The 17,372-nt window shown below is 38.2% G+C and overlaps 1 protein-coding gene across 7 annotated transcripts in view; it reads left to right on the top strand.

Annotated features, from left to right (window-relative positions):
* Nucleotides 1-17,372, top strand: part of TENM1 (teneurin transmembrane protein 1) — a 940,180-nt gene that overhangs the window by 15,770 nt on the left and 907,038 nt on the right. For 6 of the 7 annotated variants that reach the window (XM_076347348.1, XM_076347344.1, XM_076347347.1 and 3 more), the window contains exon 1: nt 488-551. The exons of the other annotated variant lie outside the window; for it this stretch is intronic. The gene's annotated coding sequence lies outside the window, so the exon portion shown is untranslated. Of the gene's footprint in view, nt 1-487; nt 552-17,372 lie in introns of those variants that run through there. 7 annotated transcript variants of the gene reach the window in all.

Here is a 17,372-nt window from a genome sequence, read left to right as displayed (position 1 = left end):
TAGTGCTAGACACCTTTCAGAGATGGGATGTACTTTCCCTGAGAATTGCTGCTATGAAGTGTTTAAGATAAATGTGAATCTGTCTTCCTGTCCTTTTTCATGACAGCAGCAATAGGAAAGCGCCAATCAGTTGGTTAATGAATCTGTGTGATAACTTCACGACTCTTCATTTTCTCCTACTCTGTCTGTGCTTTTGGCAGCTCTAGAGATGTTAATCTCAACATTTGCACAGGAGAGGTCTGCGTTTGAAAGAGGTCTTCACATGCTCTACCTGCAAAAGACCAGTGTGTCAAAAGGCGCCACTGTTGATCTGATCTGTGTTTGATTAATTCCAGAGAGTCCACTTGCCTGTCCTGGGGAGCTGTCACCCTTGCCTTTCTGAATCTACCACTCAGATGTCACTTTGGGTGTGGTAACGGCTCCATCATCCCTGTCTCCGCTGAGCTGCTCTTTGTGCGTCCTCTGTGCCAGTCACAGTTCAAAGCCAGGTTCTCTGACTTGGTCTCTTGGATGGCTGGGCTTTCACTATCGTCTGTGAGAGGCGTGGGAAGGTGAGTCACTGAGGTTAAAGCCCTGAGCTTGGGCAACATGAACACCCTTGCTTCTAATTCTGTAGTTTTGCCTTTGTTTTGTTTCCAGTTTCAGATGTTCATTTTAAGATGGCAATGATTTGATACAGAACACTCTTCGGCTGTACTTTAGGATTCAAAAAGTAGTCTAATTTGGTGCTTCTATCTAGCCCGTTTGTGGCATTACATCCACGTGGAAATGCATTTTTGTGAGCACACTGTCACCCAGGGTGTGACAATAGACACAGTTTTTGTATTTGCATATGGTATAAAGTGATCCTTAGATCATGGAGTTAAGGGATTTTCTTTTTAAATAACTGTCTCTCTCTGAGACGATAGGTAGTCTTCTGGTCTTTACTTGTGGATTAACTGACAGTTCCTTGTAAGAGTTTTGTCTGAAAAATCTATTGATACTTAACTAAGTCAGTCTTCAATGACAATGTGATTTATGTGATGGCTGGGGGGGAGGGGGGGAAGGCTGGACGCTGATAGCAGTACTGACCTATTTTCTCATGTCCATGTATATTTTAGTTGTGCGTTTCCTCACCATCTTATCCTCACGTATATCAAAAAACAAAAACCCACTAATGCTGGAATGGGTGTAAAAAGGGCAAAGATCAAAGATACGGAGCAGCCTGGGAATGAGACAACAACGGGAGATGTAGGACTTGTCTGGAAAATTATGAGTAACAGAGCAAGTGAGTCGAGGATAACTGTCCACTGTTTCATAGACGATAAGAACTCCTTGCAGGATGGTGGCATGAAAACACCAAGCAACGAAATTTAAACAAGCAAAAGGAAGTCCTTTTTCACCAAGATTTCAAAATTCTGGTTCTCTGTACTATTTAATGTGTGAGATGCAAAAGTTTAGATGGATTCAGAAGGTGATCAAAGAACTTCAAGAAAACCCAAATCTGCTGAAGACTATCAAACCCAAAGGTGTAATCTCTGAGTTAATTTAATCCTGAAGCTAAAACCTAGAAAGATACAAGGGAGTTATCGCCAAACACTTTCAGTTCTTTCAAGCTTTTTTCACTTTTTGGCCAGACTTCCTGCGGACAGCAATATTGCATTGCTTAGGAAATGCTGTTAATGGTTTGATATAAAAAAGGACAATTTTACTATCTTGAAGTTAAATACAGGAAAATAGTCCTGATTTTTTTGTCTTTATAAAAATCAATAGTTTTGGATATTCCTATATATAAATTGAGCAGTGGTTAATGGCATTAGGGAGAATACAAGTACTGAAATTGGAAAACCACTCTTTCACGGTTGGTTTTGTTTGGGTTTTTTAAAATATTTTTAATATGTTCATGATTGTTTATACTCCTTGATTTTCATAATTGGTCTATTATTACAGTGAGTCAAACCCACCCATAGTGCATAGATATGATCAATGCATGCTCTACAGAGAAAATAATAAAGTAAAAATTAAAGTTTCTAATGATCTTGCTGATATTTTCATTTTTTACATAGGTAAATTATCATTCTTTTTAATTTCTGAATTCATTTGAATTAACAGCATGGGTAATATTTTAAGCTTATAATGCTTTCACATAAAACCAGAGCAAAAGCAATTATTCTTTTCCTACTTGATATTGCCATCAATCTTACGGGAAGAAATTGTTTCTGCACTATCAGGAATTTTTTTTTTTTATTATTTTTTTTTTTTGCTAGGCCATTGCTTAAATGCAAAGTGTGTCTCTGTATTATATCACACTGCATAAGTACATATTTCAGTGATCAGGGTGGCATGGTTATAACACTGTTGATCTTATTGTAGTGCTGTGAAATGAATAAGTAAGGGCTGACAACTGGCAGCAAAATCGATATGTGCTCTTTTAAGGTAGTGCTCATTATTGCTGGACACAATAGACCAGGACTCACTGTTAGTATCAGAAGACTATTTCAAACGCTGCCAAGGTCAAAAACAATACACTACCTAGTATTTTAGCTTCCTTGTATGGGTGAGAAAACCCCACGCAGTGCAATCACACTCATGTACGGCAGACCATTTCAAATTCTCACATGAATGAACACTTGCAGGCGTGTAAAGCTACTGGAGGGAGCACTTTTAAGAGCCAGTCCGTTCCCAGCGTTGTCCTGACTGGGGATCCAGATGATCTCTGTGGAGGGGGAGGTTGTGCTAGCAAGGCTGACGCTTCTTCCCTTTCTTCCCCCTCTTTCGGAGGCTGGGCACGTTGACCTTTTCACGGTTCAGCTCTCTTCTCTAAGTAGGTAATCTCAAATTTGTGTGACTTGAGTGTCCTCCTTGGACCCTTGCCTGCCTCTCTCCTCGGGAGAAGGCCAGAGACATTAGACGTGACCTGACTCCTGTGGGCAGGCCACAGCAAGGCCCACCAGGGTTAACAGCTGAAGAGCGAGGTCTCTGCGCTAGAAAGGGAGAAGAGTTGTGTGAAACCCTTAGAGTATTAAACAAATGCAGGAGTCCGTTTCAGCCTGGTCTTGGTATACGGTTCTGCATAGCAATAGGACTGGCGCTGTCCTGTTTACTGTGGCCAAGTAAGGAAGGCCTGGTTCGAAATGTATAAAAGTACACGAAATACATAGCTCGATGATATGTTAAATGATTCATTAGTTAACATCTTAAAAGGACTTTGGAAGTACACTACAGAAGCACTACGTTTAAAATAGGATAATTTTAGAGTAACACTTAAGCAGCTTTGAGAAAGAAAGCGTAATTTTACTTGAAGATGCATTGTAATTTTCATAGTTTGGACAATAAACGCAGCATTGACTTACAACAGCAGTAAAAGCCTAGAATAGTTAAAATTACGTCAGGTTCAACTTCTGCCAGCAAATGGTGTAACCCAATGTACAAAACCGAAGTACTATGTCAAATAATAAATAAAATAGAACAAAACAGCTTACAGTTGCAAGGAGATTATGTTCTTAATGCCACAAGAATGGATAAATGTTCCATTTTGTGCATTTGTACACTCTGATACATGAATGAAAGTATACTTAAAGCAGTCCATGCACTAAAATTCCATGATAATTTATTCATAATATAAATACTAAATTCAAATGCAATATGACCTATTCTTCTTGGTAAACATTGTGATGCAAACACACAACACAGATACTGCAATCTAGCTTCTGACAGTCATCTTTATTACTTTTTATTACCTATGAATTATTTGCAAGATGGTTGAAACATGATAAAAAACCAGGAAGCTGGTTTTATTTTGTATAGGTCAATGTTCCTGAAAATACTTTATCTTGGAGCAAAATGTTAAGAATACCATGAAACACATCATGTTAGTTAAAGCTAAATGCTAGAGATACATGGATCACCTAATTGTTTTTCCATTACAGTAAAGCTCTGTTCTTTGTCAAGGGATTACTTTTTTAGGCACTAGGGAGCAACAGTTCTTCACTCTTCTGTTATCCATATTTTCTGCTCTTTCTGACTTCTCTAAACAGCAGTTATCAAAGAACAAGTGGAACCAGTCCTGGGGTATTCCACAGCTGTTGCTTCATTTATGGCAAATGTCCCAGATATGCTAGCCATATTCTTGTTGTTGTTGTTGTTGTTTTTTCAGGATCATCATAGTTGTTCTTTAAAAAAAAAAAATCTTTTCTCAGAATGGCAAAAGAAAAGGTAAAAAACCCAAATGATGCACGTAATGGCTCTGTATTTTTCAGCCAGGTATTTAATGTCTTTTATTCCTGACAACACTGCGAAGCTCTCGCAGATGCTATTAAAAGCCAGCCTCATTCCTTTCAGCCTTCTGTATCAACAACCTCAAGCTATTTAACTGATATGTGCCTACGGTATGTATGTATAATTGTGACTGTAGTGATGTGGTGGAAAAATGACCATTGTAAAGCAATAATCTCATTTTTTTTTGCAAGGGAGATATGCTGAATGTGCTCCAGCTCTTCTAAATTGACCTGAAAGCTGACTGAAGCATAGTAATGGCATTTTTAATACTAAATATTGCCAGTTTTGATTCCTGCAGTGTTGTCTGCGATGAGCTGGGTCTGTGATCCTCATTAGGCTAAACTTAGAATAGTTTGATAGAGCTGTGGTGAAAATTGTTTTTTGAGACTTTTCCTGCCTGCGTCTCAAGAATTTTAGAAGCACCCCAGAACACCTCCCTCAAATATGTTAGATTTCAGAGTTTATCTAACATGTCTGACTCAGGACTGCTCCGAGTCCCTGCATTTATCCCATGTGCCCTCCCTGCTTCTGTCCTTTTCTCCTTTGCCCATACTGCTGGGCCATCGGCTTAGAGGTGATTTAGGTAACCTCCGCTGAGAATTCTACCCACTGAATGAAACAATTGTCAACGCTGCCTAGTTTATCTTATGAGCACAAATTTCACTGCACACTTAGTGGCCCTCTGAGCATTAAATAACATGCAGTCAAGTGGCTTGTCAGGCCGTATCATTACTGTATTTGTAACGTGCTCTGCAAAGTGAGCACTGTGCCATCACATAGCTGTTCAAGGAAACAGTTAATAGGGTCATTGCCTCATTTATCTGGAAGGGAGAGTAAAATTGATGGGTAGGGCACTGACCTATTATGGAGGTTAAAAAATAAGTTGAAAAATCTGTCCACTGAAGGTGTGCTAGACCACTAGGTAATCCACAGCAATGGGTAACAGATTTGTAATTACACCGAAGTATTGCACTAGAAGGGCTATATTCCTTTAAACTATTTTCCTGTTGTCTATGCGACACACATATTGACAAAATATTCAGTATAGAGTACTGTGTGGACAGCTTGACATATTGCCTTCAAACTCTCACTACTTTTGGTACATTTATGCTGGCAGTGTACAATTTGGTTTCTAGATTTTTATGCCAAATAGCAGTTCTCTTTGATTCATGGCTGTCAGAAACGCACATTAGAGACTGCTTTGAGAAGTTGTATTTGGAAGTGTGACATGACAGCGTGCTGGTTATTTTTAAGCATTATATCGGTTTATACATAGTGGAAGTGATTAGGAATACTTTTGTTTTTTCTTGTCTCCTTGCTTCCGCATCCCCTTCTTCTTCCAAAGTTTTGTCAGTGGTTGTCACTCAATCAGATCTTCAGTGCTTTCACGTTGTCATTCTTGTTATTTGGTGCTGTAACCTCCAACTTGTACGTATTATTCTCAGGCATTTTTCCTAGTTTACATCCAGAATTGCAGATGGAAGGATAGTTGTACAGAATATTGGCTTAGACTAGTATTTGCCAACTATAATTGCACACGTGAATTAAGAGTTTTGACTATATATATAACTGTAAAGAAATTGTAGATGAAGTGGGTATACTTCACTTTGACTCTTAATACAGCTCATTTCACACTTCCTATTTTCATTTAACACGGAATAAACTCTTTATTTATTCGCCTACACACTTGTCTACTCAAACGTGTTGGCATTGCTACACTTGTAAGCCTAAATCTCATTTGATTATGTTAGTGATACAGATTTTTGAGAATGTCTATTTCAAAATAAATTCATGGTTTTAAAAAGTAGTAAGAAATAAGTACAATTGATTTTTAAAATGAACTAGGACGTTTACCTAGTTCCTGAATCAGAAATACAGTGAACTAAGATGAACTAACCCCATGCTTGTTGAAATTAGATCTAGCTTCTTAGGACTCAGTTTCCCAAAGAGCTAAGATGCTCCTTACAGGTTAACTGGGTGTTATAATTTATTCATTCCTAATCAATTACACTGCATTTCAAGTCTCCCTGATTCAGAGTCAATTTAAACATGCAGTCATTTGGCTTACTGAGGTTTATGGACCACGGTGGAGGTTCCAATTCAGCATGTCATAAGCTCCTTGTGGACTACATTCCCATTCTTCTCATGTGATGTTTTCCATTTCTTTTTGTTGGCCAAACAACTTTACCACCCAAATAATCGCAATTCATCTGAAAATACTACCTTACATGTGAATTAATTAATGCTTTAATTCTAAAGTGATCCAAGGTAACTTAATTTATAATTACTGTTGAGTTGTATTAAAAACTCATGACCTCCATGACCTATGCTCTTAATTCTTGTTACCAAGAGAGATGTGACGTTTTCCTAATAACTACTGACAGCAAATCATATTTAGACTCTATATCGCTAACTGTCAGGTGAGGACATGGATGCCAAAAGGGGCTTTGCTTTTGTATAAAGGTATGCTAGTGGGAGTATTTTTGCACTAAATTTCCTGATCTTTAAGAACTTCAGGGTAAATCTCTCACTTACACATTTGAGAAATACCTGTTAGAGTAAACGATATTCAAATGCAGCTCCAACATCTTTTTCCAAAGTGTACTTCTTGATATAACTTGTACTGCTTGACCAATTCAATTTTGTACAGACTGATTACATTTTCAAAAAGCTTTTTACAGGTGGCAGTTGCCAGAACCATTATATAGCTGAAATGCTACTGAAGTAAAAGAAGCAGGGAAGTAACCAATACCATGGAGGCATTCTGTAGAGATGCACTTAAGCCATGTGTCTTCCTGCATTGCCACTGGGGCTAGTAATTATTCTGTCTTAATGTGAGAGTTTAAATTAAAAATCTGTTAGAAAGCATTGTGCTGTATTTGTATCAAAGCTTCAAAGTCTGCCTTGTTATCGAGGCTTGCTTCTGATGCTTTTTATCCTCTTTTATCTTCTCTCTTTGAAACAAAGGTATTTTGAAGTACAAACCAGGTAAAGTGTCTTTTGTAACGGATTCCTGAAAAGGAAGCTGAGGGAGAGAAGATCTATAAGGTAGATGAAATGCAGCAGAGGAACATTTGAAAGAATTAAATGGAAAATGATAATAGAATTGTGCCAAATTACAGGCACAAACAAATTCTTTTGCTTGGTTTACATATCAGAAATCAATATCAGGTACCATATTTAAAAATATATTTTTAAAATCTGTACAAATTATGTTGAGTTACCAATAATTCCTTCAAGACTTTTGAATATAGAGCCATAAACATGCCTGATAAAGACCTGTACAGACACAAAACTTCCCTTTCTGCTTCATCCAAGTCAAGAGTTTTGGACTTACAGACCATCTTTCACTGAATAAACAGTTTAAAGAGATGGAAGTCTTCCATTAATTCTCAATAAGACCTATTATAACTGTCTAAAATGTCTGTATGCAAGTATGGAAATCAAGATCTCTTCTTTGCCGTTGCACTGTTCTTGTACATCACCCCTGATTAAAATCTTCTGTTAGTGCAGTTATCTTCAAGCATACAGAGATCCTACAGCTCTGCTGCATACCAAATGAGGGATAGTTCTGAGCTCATTTCATAACTGATGACCCTTCAAACTGGAGACACATACACTTCGCCCTTTCAGTTATTCCCAGCTCCACCTTTGCTTTAGCTTGCTCTTTAGGAAAAAGAGAGATTGTTTTATACTTTATTCTGACATGCTACTATCTGCTTCCTACTTAACCTGAGGATAGAGGAAAACTTCTATAACTGAATTCACTAACAACTGTGAGAAGTTAGGTTGGCTTGTTCATAAATTTGGAACAGACCATTTATTGTATAACTATATAATACTCAGCAGAGTATCTGAAAGAAAATACATTTGAGGCAGCATTCCACTAAAACATTTTTTCAGAATCCACTTATTCCTTGAGCCTTGTGAAATGCAGCAGATTGGTGGAGTTAGGACTAGCACCTGTGTGTAGTTTCTGGTACAAAGGGAAGAGTATAATGGGAACTACTGCTTTAGCAGCAAAAAAGGTGCTAATTACAATAGGTTTAAAAGCATGCTACCACTTTAACATTCACATACGAGTTAGTACTTGGCTTCATGAATGTGGTACCTTAGTTTGAGGGCAGCAACAGTTTGTTGTTGGATAGTACAGGGGGACAGTACAAGAATACCTCTTACTGAATGGACGAGAGTGTAAGAACATCCCATACATGAAATTAGGTTCAACCATGGACTTTGCATGGTCCAAAAGTTGACTGTAAAATGAGCACTAACCTTAATTATATTGTTAATGTAATAAACATTAAGCTCTGAGGAAGATTATTGTAACTAGTGTCATCTTTGAAGCAGGGTAATTGTCACTTCAGGTCCATCAGGTCATAAATGAAAGAATACAAACTCACTGGCATGGCACGTAGCAGTGTTCTTCATTAACTTCATTCCCCCTGGTCATTTTAACAGGTCAAACTGAATTTCAGCGCTGGTCCCTAGAATCTTAATGACACAGGGGTATGTGAAAAGGAAGTGGAAGACTATCACTCTGTTTAGAGCTGTATTGAGCCTATGCCTTTCTTCCTTCTCTGCTAATGCCACAGGTTAAAGAGAAATGTTTTCTTAATGGCAGGTGCTTAAGGTTTGACACCTGTGTAGGCAATTGGAAATTGTTGTGCTTGTTGGGGTGGCTGTGCTCTTATTTTGCTAGTGCAGATGGATTTTTACAAAAGCAGCATAGGGAGACTCTACCTTCATGACTAGAATCAATTTTATACACACAAATGTACAGAAGGAATGGGAACAGGCTGAATTGTGTCCTTACCTGGTTTTCATTTTGAATTGTATTATGCAGGAGACTATGAATGTAACTCTAAAAGCTATTAAAACACCTTGTAACCTGCTGGACAATAATTCAGGAATTGAAAGTGTCCTTAAAATAATACAAAGTCATGTTGGCAGAAAGCTTTCAGGAAAAAATCCTATTCTAAGATCCAACCAGCATGGAGCACATGTAAACTAGCAAATCCTGTATTCAGAGCTGTGCTGATGTCTTTAATTACACCATCAATTATGCTAATTTTAATGCATACTTGAGAATGTGATAAAAATAAACCAAAGGAGATTATTCGTTAGCTGCAGTTTCATGGCTGAAATTGAGCTGAACACTTAAAATAAGTCTGGATGAAACACGACATAATGTGCCATAGGGAACAATTCCACATAGGCAGCAAGTAGAGCAGGGTGGGAACTAATAATTCTTCCATCTTAGTTCTATTTTATGACTCTCTGGCAAGAAAAACTAGCTCAGATTCTTTTTTTTTTTCTTTTTTTTCCCTTCCTCTCTCCCGGGGGGGCTGTATGCTCTTAGCTGGAGTCAGGACAAAACTGAGCACTTTCTAAAGAAAAACCTCTTTGGAGTAAAAAAGCTCATTGTATTTTGGATTACACAAAATTATATACTTGGAGTTGACAATAAGTGATTTTAATGATATCAGCAGAACAAACTGAGGTCCATCTCTTGTATTGAGTCTCTCTGTCATCAAAATCTGGTTGTCCAGATCTAGTTTGCTAATACTGTAAATTGTGCCTGTATTTTCATAGTTGCATTTCTTCTGAATTTCTTTTGGAGTACCTCATATTTCATTTGTTAATGACCAAACCACTGAAATGAGAAGGTTTCCTTAGATGCTTATTGAAAACAGCTGAGTCCGTCCGACTTGCAAGTACAGAAACTAGAATTTCACATGATGCCCTGCAAAAGGGACAACTGCAAGAACAGTCATCTTCTCTGTCAGAGAAACTACATTTATCACTTGGATCTCAGTGAATAGCTCAGAGTCTCAACCCAGACCCTGTATTTGGGTTGATCCTGACTACAGTATCCACAGTTTACCTCCCATGAACTCAGAAATCCATTCTTCTACAGTACATCTATACAATGAAATCTATTGAAATATGCAGTATGTCCTAGAGCCATTTGTAATTTTCACAGTAGGCCTCCCCAATTTTTTTTTAAACGAGCATATATCTGATACTTCATAACTAGGAGAACTGTATTTTCTTTTTTAGAAACAAATTATCTAATATTTAGTTTTCCTGAGGCATAAATGAAGTAACAGGTTTTAAGTGGCAAAGGGGCTAAGCAAACAAACAGGAATTGTTTAATGCTGGAGAACAGCTCTTCTTCATGTTTAACAAGTTTTGCTTTAATAAAATTCTTTTCATTAAGATACTGTGAAAGTCAGCATAAAACATATACTGCTAATAAGAATACTGGGGATTTTCAGGAGACTGCAGAGCAGAGCAATATACTTGGTTGTGTTATGCTCTGCAGAAGCCTTAGCAGAAAGTATTCCTACCCCTTTTCTGGGATCTTTGTCACGCACCAGAAAAAGAGCTCCATAGATGAGCAAGACAGTGACTGAGGGGGGGAATCTTTTAATCCAAGCTTGCAAATAAATGCCATCTGCTTTTTTTTCCACAAGAATAAATGCAGAATTTAATACTGACTTGTTATTAATGTGATGTGTTTATAGTTCTTACAAGCCTTGCACGTGTGTACGTGCATGTTTCAGTTGTGGCATATAGATTTTTTTTTGTAATGTAAACATTTTCCTGTGTATCGATAAAAGGGACGGTATCTACAAAACATATATATGGGAATATCAGGGGCTTTAAGACAGTTTTAAATTCTGTATGAATAATGGTATGTGTGGTCATGATAGAATGTCTGAATAAACTGCACCATGAAGATAGCTATGAATTTGCTTCAGGTCAAGAAATCTAAATCCTTTGCATTATTTTTCTCATTTTTAATCTCTAAATTCAATGACCTGTAGTATCGCAGCAAGAGCCAGCTTTACATTCCCTTGAAAGTAAGTCGTAAGTGGTATTTGTGAACATATGTGATCTGTTCCTCTGTCCTGTGTAGCGTCCATGGTCACCACATTTGCCGACTGCTTCATTTTGGGAGTAAGTCGCCTGCTTGAGGAGCGTAGCACTTAGTAGCTTACATCCTTTATAAAACAGCCCATTGTAAGCTACTCCATGGTACTCCAGTCTACGCTGTGTCTTCACTCCAGTTCTCTGTTCTGGGCTCCTTTCTGCAGGAATCTGGTGAGCCATAGAGGAAAAAGTATTGGCTGTTTTTATATTCTGGATCTGTCAGCAGCTCATCATCTGAAGCTACCTCAATACACAACTAGAGTTCTATTAGAGTAGAAATCCTCTGTATGAGTGCATGTTGTTGTAGATACTTAGTTTTGCAGTGGAAAAAAAATGTTTCTACAAGGAGAAATCTTCCCACCCCGCTCACAACAGAAGCTTTAGCAGTTCTGGGTTAAATGTGTAGTTTTCATAATCTGTAAAATGAAGTTTATCCTAATTACTGTTAGAAGGAAAACTTCCACCAAAAGATCGTTAGCAGAGTTTCAGCTATGTAGAAGTGCATTTAACCTACACTAGTGTACTTTTACCAAATATCCAGTACTGCTTGCTTTTCAGTAATCCGTCAAAGTCATTCTTACAACTAGACATTGTAAAGTTTTCCATGGTATCTATTTATACTGACTTCTGGGAGAATGAAATTCTGTCTTTAATGATGAATTCCACAGAAACTTCTTCAGTAATTCCATATGTCTAAGGATTTAACTGTGGGGTTTACTTCTGCTGTTGACCAAAAGGTGAGGTGGTGGTGTGCTTGCCCAGAAGCAGATCAGGAGTCACATAGTGCCTTATAATCAATGTAATTCCTATATTCCTAGAAAAACAACCTGCTACTTCCATTTAGATATTCCAGGTGCATAGTATCAGTACGTTCTTCTGAAGCTTTAATAGCCTGAAGCAGAGTATAAAATGAAATTGCTGGTGCCAAAGTAGAATTAGACTAAACAACTTTAGCATCTGGACGCGTAGGTAATGATAAAGAGCAGAAGTCTGTCTATCTGTAGCTTGTCTCCCAGATGGTTCACCGCTCCTTACTTGAGGTGCATATCAAACAACTCGATGTCTCACTTCCTTAGCCTGCTGCTTAACATCTCCAGGTATCTTTATGCTTCAAGGGCACTAATGCACATGTAGATTAAAATTGCGCAGCCTTAGGCAAGACAAAGAGATGTGTAAAGTAAAACTTACTACAGTAGAACAGTGACTCTGTTAAAACCCTAATGTTTTGCCCCGCTGTTTTACTTATTCCCCCACCCCAAAAAGCCACCAAAGTAAACAAACTCTGAATTAAAGAGTATCTATCAAATATTTGAGTATATAGATGGCACCTGGCATTCAACAGAGCAATGGCATGGGCTGCTAAGCATAGAAAGTGGGATTACGTGCTGCTGACTGGAGGTGGAGGGGCAAGGAAAAAGAAACAGTGTGAGGAACTTGAAAGATGTAAAGGTCTGAACAGGAAGGATGAGATGATCCTGGACAAGGGGAATCTACTGAGACAACAGTTTATAATGGAATGTGAGATCAAAAAATTGATTCTTGTTTTTGCAACCATACTGTTTTTGTTTTTTTTTCCCCAACAATCGTTACCCCATGATGATTCCCCAGTAAATAAATAAAATCATAATTGCCATCGAAACCTTGGACTATCATTTCTGATTCATAAGTTTCTAGTAGAATTCTCTGCAATTACCTTCTTCCCCAGCTTCAAAACTGTCATAAAGGAAATGACTACGGCAAATAGGGATGCTACAAATCTGTCTCTGCATTAATGTGTTCTTGTCTTTAAGCTTTTGAAGAGTCTTTCTCATTGAAGGAGACCATTGGGTCAGAGAGAAGATGATGGCTTGGAAACAAATCAATTTCTAACTGTGACTGGTCTGGGGGCAGAGCTAATAGGAGGTGGTAATATCAGGCTTTCTTTGTCCTGCTGGGTAAAATAAAGCTGTTCTGTTTTGCAGGTGGCTGTAAATACTACCTGGTAGATATACACAGAGAATAGTCATTATTTCAAGATTATAAAGAATTGCTGAATCTTTTTCTCATCTAAACCAAATACAAAACCATACCTGAATGAATCAGGACTTTTCAACCTACTTGTATTTTATTTAGGCTCATCCACCAAGATTTAACTTCATTCTGGAGAAAGAAATTTTTTTAACCTATTGTTTAGATTTAGTGGCAGAGTCAACTTGTTCTTGGAGTTAAGTGGATGTGTGACTTTATTCTTTGGTTGCAGTGAGGAGGCAAGAGAAGGCTGATGGAAGCCAAGTTATCTTTTTCTCTAAACAGATGACTATTGATGCAGGATTTGAGGTGTTCTTAATAGTAGGGGAGATAATGAAAAAAAAATGTGTGGAGAAAGTGAAGAACTAGTATTACCCTCAAGTAGGTGCTTGACAGTATTTGTTTACACGTTAAGTGTTGCCTGAAAACTTGTGGAATCTGTAAAAGGAAAATTCAAGGACCAGAGACGTAGTTGGAAGCAGACACTAGACAAGAGTTTGAGAATATGAGGGAGAAAAGGGGAAAAACCCCACATTTCATGGGTAACGAGCAATTTCTTGACATATGCCTAGGAAGAGGACCTAGAGGCAGATCTTTAGACAAGCAGTGTGACCTATCTAGGCACATGGCCTTCAGCATGTGGCAAAGGCAAGTGAAGGAAATACAGAGTTAAAAGATAAGGCAATTTCAGTAGAGGACGTGGAAAAATAAAAAGCAATTGGGTCAGCTGACATGGAAGTCAAGTAGTTCTAGAAATCAAAGAAATGGGGGGAGGGGAATGGAGGAGAGAGAGCGCAAGCACCAAAGCGCAACGCCCAGGAGGTAATGGAGATGGTCTGTAGAAGTCTGTGAGAAATAAGATCTTCTGAGAGATTGGGGGGGGGGGGGAGCGCAGAAGAGAGGGAAGGGAAAATCAGATCAGCAAGAGGTCAACTTTATGATGGGGAACCCTTTCTTAAGACTTGACAGGTTTGTCATCAGAGCATATTTAGGACCATGAGGGTAGACTCTATCCCAGGAGCATATGCGGAATATGAACCTAAAAAATGGAAAGACCCTAAGGTGAGATAGGAGATATCCACTGATTGCTCACTCTCTCTTTTGAAGTAAGTGACTCACTGCTATGAAAGGATGGTGACTTCACCAAGATGGGAAAGGTGGAAGCTCAAATAATTTTTAATTAAGTCTTCTGAACCTCTTTTAAGAAGGCAAGAGGTATTAAAAATGATTGGTAGTTGAAAGATCTTGTGCTATAAGAAATGTTTTGTATTTAGAAGTTTTATACCTACAAAGAAATTAATTTCATGAGGACTATCTAAGTAACCATGGAATCTTTTTATATAATATCCCTTATCTGCTCATTCTCCCATGTCCTTCACTCGTACAGAGTTTACTTCTTGGGATTATGTTTGTCACTGAAATGTGAAGTGTCAAACCAATCTATGTATCCAGGCCTTGGTCTGGGTAGTGATTTGTGTGTGCCAATAGCAAGATGTTTAGGTGGAACTGTCGTTTTTGTCTTTTCTTCAATTTACAGCACTTTTGGGTAATTATTAATGTAAGGCTTCTGTGTTGGTTTTTTTTTTTTTTATTTAGGCATTTATTTCAGTATTTGTGATTACGCCTAAGAGTTTTGTGTGCAGGATAGATATGATGCTAATACATAAATATTCAACACACAAAAGGTCATCCAAATCATATCTAAAATATGGGTTAAAAAGGTCACTTGTCTACAGCTGTTGTATGTGTGAAAACTAGCACTTGCTGTGAGGTTTTTGTGTGCTTCTTTGTACATGATTTGCTAGTATATACCCTCTTTCAAAGCTTGGATCTTGAAGTTTAATGCATCATAGAGTTTTTTTCCACGTTTTGTAAAAGATAAAATGGAGGTTATATTTGTCTGTGTTTATCTGCCTGGAGGGTGCTATGCCATTTTTTAGAGACATTATCAAGATTCTAGAGGTACTAATGCAGCATTTTTGACAGTTTAGGATTAACATTGTTAATGTTAATCCCCCGGCCAGCTTTCCCCAGTTTATGTACTGAGCATGATGTCCCATGGTATGGAATGTCCCTTTGGCCAGTTTGGCTGTGCCCCCTCCCAGCTTCTTGTGCACCTCCAGCCTTCTCAGTCGGTAGAGCATGGGAAACCAAAAAGTCCTTGGCTAGTGTAAGCATTACCTAGCAACAACTAAAACATCGGTGCGTTATCAACTTTGTTCTCATCCTAAATCCAAAACACTGTACCAGCTACTAGAAAGGAAATCAACTCTATCCCTGGCGAAACCAGGATACAATGCAACTTTCAAATTTCCACAAATAGCTGTCTTTCACTTTCAAAGTCTTCTGCAGCAATAGGAATGGACAAATTCAAATAATCTGGCAGTCTAAAACTACCAGAAACCAACGAGTAGTCTCAATTTATCTGGATCCATTGGACACAACTTTTTACAGAACCATGCAGAGGGAGCCACTGTTTTCGCTTCAATCTTAAGAACTTTGACAAAGGCATTTGTCTTTGAGAATTGAGAAACAGAAATTAATATGAAACTTTTGCTTAGTATGCTGTTTTACCAACACTTGTCTCTCAATTCCACGGGAATTTTTGCAAGATTGCTTCTGATGCATTTTAAGAAACCCAATGCACTTTGTAAAGGAATTATATAGCCCACCAGCAGCTATGCCTTAGAATGCCAACAACTATTATGAGAAACAATCCCCCATGAAGGCACCCGGGATTTCCAGCCAACTCTACTTGAGAAGGGGGCTTGTTGCAATTCTCTCAGAGAGGAACCAACATTTACTTCTAGACCTGAATATGAGGTCCTTGTATGCTGCAGCTATTAGCAATAACGTCCACGCACTGTGTGGAGATGAACATGATGTGGTGTTACACTCATCCTGAAAAAGAGGATGAAATGTTTTGCTTTGTTTTGAATATATTTGAAAGATTAGTTCTTTCTTTCTCACTTAATGTACAATAAGTCAGTATGTTTTGACAAGAAGCTTAAAAGCCAGTGGAAATAACCATGACATTAAAAAGTCTATTCTTCTCTCATACACACACACACAGAGTGATGCGAAATGATAATGAAAAGGTCAGTTTTGGAAAGGTTACAGAAGGGTAGCTCAAAGGACACTTAGCAGCTCGCTGAGCTCCAGACCACAATACTAATTGGTGACAGTGTGCAAGCGGCCTTCAGAGGGGAGAACTGAATGCATCCCCAGCAAGCCACAAACAGCTTACCAGGCTACCCAAGACCACAGGATCCGCTGAAACAGTATTTCTTTTCTGCCTGTGGGTTTTTTTCCTTTTTTCCCCTCTACTCTTTCCTGTTCCTCTTGTATTTTATTTGTAAAGAAATGAGATCCTACACAAGCTGTATCCAGCACTAGTGCCTACGCTTATTTCTCTTAGAGAGACAGCAGCATGTTAGTCACTTAATTGTCTTATTACTGAAAAGGACTGATCTAATACCGAGTTTCAAAAATGCCTATTTTGCCTAGAAAGTATTGCCTTCTAGGAGGAATACAAATCTGAGACTTATATTAATTTTTCAATACAAGAAACCAGTGGCAAATAGACCAAAATAGCTTTTTATGTGAAATATTATCTGGTTTTATATATTTGCATAATTTTTGTACTAATAAATTCTGTTGTTTCCCCTGATCTGAGAGCCTTCTCACGCTCCACTATGAAACTGCAGTCCTTGTGCTACGTTGTCTCCCTTGAGCACCAGGTGTTAAGAATGAGGGGGGGTAAATTGTACAGCAATTATTGCTCCTTTAGTTCACGTGTCAGTGTTTGGTGTAAATGCAAACCTCATTCATCATGACAGTGGCAGTCGGTCCACTGCCCCATTTCCTTATTTATGGGCTTTAAAAATATATACTGCTGAGTTGAAGAGAAACTAAAAAGTTTTATATGTAGCAGTTGATACCTGTAATCCTTATGGCTGAAGAATGGGAGCTGTGTTAAGAGCACAAGATCAAACCCTGCACCATAAGCATAGGATTGAACTGAACTCATCCGTTGTTCTAGCCCTCTGTGTTGCAGTGAGAGAAAGCAGAGAAAGGTCACAGAGGCCATTTAAAAGGCATCGTTCAGACTTCATCAAGTTGTAATTTTATAGTTGTAATAATTTTTTTTCAGAATGTAAATAGTATTA

The sequence above is a fragment of the Aptenodytes patagonicus genome, chromosome 9 (genome assembly GCF_965638725.1).
Source record: "Aptenodytes patagonicus chromosome 9, bAptPat1.pri.cur, whole genome shotgun sequence".
Lineage (NCBI taxonomy): Eukaryota > Metazoa > Chordata > Aves > Sphenisciformes > Spheniscidae > Aptenodytes > Aptenodytes patagonicus.
This window is presented reverse-complemented; position numbering and strand designations above follow the sequence as displayed.